This window comes from Mus caroli, chromosome 4 (assembly GCF_900094665.2).
Source record: "Mus caroli chromosome 4, CAROLI_EIJ_v1.1, whole genome shotgun sequence".
NCBI classification, from domain to species: domain Eukaryota; kingdom Metazoa; phylum Chordata; class Mammalia; order Rodentia; family Muridae; genus Mus; species Mus caroli.
This window is the reverse complement of record NC_034573.1, coordinates 966,512-970,383: the sequence shown is the minus strand read 5'-3', so window position 1 is coordinate 970,383 and position 3,872 is coordinate 966,512. Positions and strand designations below refer to the sequence as shown.

General features: G+C 41.4%; 1 pseudogene across 1 annotated transcript; it reads left to right on the top strand.

Moving 5' to 3' along the window:
- The first annotated feature begins 1,766 nt into the window (after positions 1-1,766).
- On the top strand, positions 1,767-3,449 carry LOC110292993 (annotated as a pseudogene). The gene has a single exon (XR_002377769.2). The product of XR_002377769.2 is annotated as a protein tyrosine phosphatase type IVA 2 pseudogene (transcript).
- The last annotated feature ends 423 nt before the right edge of the window (positions 3,450-3,872 follow it).

Below are 3,872 nucleotides of genomic sequence, written 5' to 3'. Positions count from 1 at the left end.
CTACAGAAAAGTTAGGGTAAGGATTAAAGAAACTGAAGTAGATGGCAGTCCCATAGGAAAACCAACAGTATCAAGTAGACCCCTGAGAGCTCCCAGAGACTGAGCCACCAACCAAAAAGCATGCATGGCCTGCTCTGAGGCCCTGGCAAATATGAGGCCTTGTTGGCCTCAGTAGTAGAGGATACACCTAGTCCCATAGAGACTCAATGCCCCGGGGCTGGGGAGGGGGAGGTGTTCCTGGGAGGCACCCTCTCGGAAGCAAAAGGGGCTGGGGGAATGGGGAAGAATTCTGTAACGGTAGTGGGGAGCAACATTTGGGAAGTAAATTAACTAATTTATTAGTTAAAAAACACCACTAATAAATCTCCCAAAAGAGACAAAAGTATTCTACAGTGAAAACTCTCAAAAGACTGAAGAAAGTAATTGAATAAGATATCAAAATATGGGAAGACTCCCATGTTCATGGGTTGGCAAAATTAATAAAAAATAAAAATGGTTGTATTACTGAAAGCAATATATAGATTCAATGCAGTCTTCATCAAAATTCCAATTATTATTCACAGACAGAAAAATTTATATGAAAATGCAAAAGAACTTGAATACTTCAATCATTATTAGCTGAACGAGCAATGCTGGAAGTATATAAGAAGCCCTCTCAAATTATGCAACAGTGCCACAGTAGCAAAATGGCAAGGTACTGGTCCCCAAACAGACCTGTGAAATAGACTAGAAGACACAGAAATCAACCCTCAGAGCTCTAACCTCTGAAAAGAGCACCTCTTCATGGCATTGCTCTGGGAAAACAGAACCATGTGAAGAAGAACGAGCCTCCTTATTTCTCACACTGGACCAGAAAACAATTCAAAGGCTTTAATGTAAGACCTGAAACTTTGAAGTTGCTTCAGAAAAACAGGTGAAAAATTACAAGCTTAGAGGCATAGGTTAAAGATTTCAGAAAAGGAATCTAATTGCTCTGGGAATAATTGAGAAGTTTTGACAAATGAGATCACATGAAATTTAAAAGATTGTACATAGAAATGGAGATAGAGGAATGGGGAAAACATTTGCTGACAGGGACTGATGTCTAGAAGAACTCTGAAAGCTAAATACCCAAACTCCCAAATCATTCATTCATAAACTAAGGAGTTGAAGATACTTTTGCCAGGAAGAAATGCCAATAATGGCCAATAAGTAATTGAAAACGAAAAAGTTTGACATTATTATTATGGGCAGCGCAAATAAGCTTTTTGGTCACATGTCTAAGTTAGAAGACTAGCTGAAAGAAGATAAAAGACATTCTGGTCAGGATGTCAATAAAGGCACCCTTATCCATCTCTGGTAGAGCCACGATGAAGACATCCTGGGTGCTCACAAGAGAGAACCTACGTCCACACACTTCTGACATACTTACATGTCTGTTTACTGCCCTCCACTCTGCATAGCCACCATATGGAACCAGTTTAAATGTCTATCACATTTATTTGTAAAGATGAAAACTAATCCTTGTAGGAATGTTGTTGGAGCTAGAGTAAAATAAGCCAAATATAGATTTAAATATATGTATTTCAGGTCACAACTGTAGGAAATTTAAACAGAAGCAGGAGTATTTGAGAGAAAGGAAAGGATGAGATAGAGAGTAGGAGGAGAACAGAAGAGAGTGGACAGTAGCTATGAGCAAATACCTGGTATGTATATGAAGACGTCATAATGAAACTCATTGTTTTGCAAGCAAACCATAATAAATAAATGAGTGAGGGTGGTGGCGGCCGGATTGGCTGGGGTGCAGCGTCTATGGCTAGCCGATGGGGTAGGAGCTTTGTCCAGCTCAGAGCAAGGCGAGGCCCTCTCTCTGCGTCTGCATGGTGGTGGCAGAAACGTGGTGGTAGCCAGGGAGGCAGGATGGTCTCAAGGTCATGTGCCGCCAGCAGGACTGGCAGGATGTCTAAGGCATAGGCTAGCAGAGAAACTGCAGTTCTCCAGTCACCGCAGGACTTTGGTGGGAAACACATTGTGGATTTATGGCTATTCCAAATTTGAAGACCAACTTCTGCCAGGCTCAGCACAACTTCCCTGACAAATGACCTTGGGGGCAGGCTCTATGTGAGGTATTCAACTGTGCCTCGAAGACCCTGGACACTGAGACTATCCTCAAAAATAACTGCAAGTATACTTTCTTTAATGACTCTGCTAAAATCAAGCATCAAGTAAACAAGAGTAGAAGGCAGCCACCACCATTGCCTCACTCGTGTCTGAATGTAGGCTCGGTGGGTAAATTCGGTATGTAGCTGGATGGTTTGGAAATTTGGAGGTATCCATCTGCAGACACTGAGGCCCAGGCTGAATTCGAGCAAATTCTAAATACATTTCTACCTATCTTGGAGAAGCTTCATACTGAATAAACAAGCCCAGTAACAAAAATAAAAAACAATAATAGACCTTTGGTTGAGCTTAATGTTCTCATTTTTCCATTAGGCAGGCACGCACGTACACTCTGATTTGCCATAATGAATCATGTAGCCCCAGTGGAGATTTGCTATAACAACATGCGTTTTCTGATAACTCACAACCCCACCAATAATACGATGCACAAGTTCACAGAGGAACTCAAGAACTACGGAGTGTCAACCTTAGTCAGAGTTTGTGACGCCACATATGATAAAACTCTAGTTGAAAACTGTGGCATCCATGTTCTAGATCTGCCGTACAACGACGGAGCCCCGCCCCCTGATGAGATCGTGGATAATTGGCTAGGCCTGCTACAAAACAAGTTCCGTGAGGAGCCTGGTTCCTGTGTGGCAGTGCACTGTGTGGCTGGGCTAGGAAGGGCACCTGTGCTGGTGGCACTTGCTTTGATTGAATGTGGAATGAAAAATGAAGACGCAGTTCACTTTATCCGGCAGAAACGAAGGGGTGCTTTCAACTCCAAACAGCTGCTTTTTTTGGAGCACTACCGGCCTAAGTTGAGGACCCGGTCACGGTCGCGTTTCAGGGATTCTACTGTGCACTGCTGCATCCAATAGGATCCGAGTTAAAGGCTTTCTCTACTATGACGTTGTAAGGACACTCGTATCTGTAAAGTGCATCTGGAATCTTTCCTGTTCATCAATGAGTGGTCAATTCTACTAATTGGTCCTAAAGCAAACAATGGAAAAATGCTTCTATAAAATGAGTTAAGATAAAAATTAGAAGGAAAAACTAACATACCTTTCAGAGCAAGGACAAAGAAAATCTGGACCCCTGACTCTCGCTCGCTCCTGCACGCTAAAAGCATTCTTGAACACACTCTCATCATCTGCCGTGTTGTGACAGCACCAAGAGGCTTCACAGGAGGCTGGGAGTTCACATAATCTTGGGCTTTCATTCTCACAACTATCATCAAAATAAATCTCTTGATAAGTCACCTAGCCTTGGACATTTTATTATAACAGGAAAAAATAAAGCTGCTGCTTGTCAACTCACATTTACTAAAATTGTATTTTGTATTTTAGATGATTGGAGTTATCCTTGTGCAATACTTACAGCGTATTAAGTGATGAAGTATATTTGTGTGCATGTGTGTGTGTGTTTTGAACAAATAAGTCATAATATTTTGCATAAGAATATTGTTTAGTTGTCCTGAGAAGCATACTTGCATGTGTTGACTTAAGAAAGCCACTATTTAATCTCTAAAGATATTCAAATACTGATCATTGGCCAGAAAAATATATATGGAAACAGAGAAAATCCATACATGTTGTTAGAGGACAACGTGTGTTCTAAAGAGTGATGCAGAGTACATCCTAAAAGAAAAAAGAAAGAAAAAAACCCGAGAGCCACTATATACCAAAGTCTGCCCCGCTGGTAAAATACATTTTCGTTCTCTTGGTGTCTTA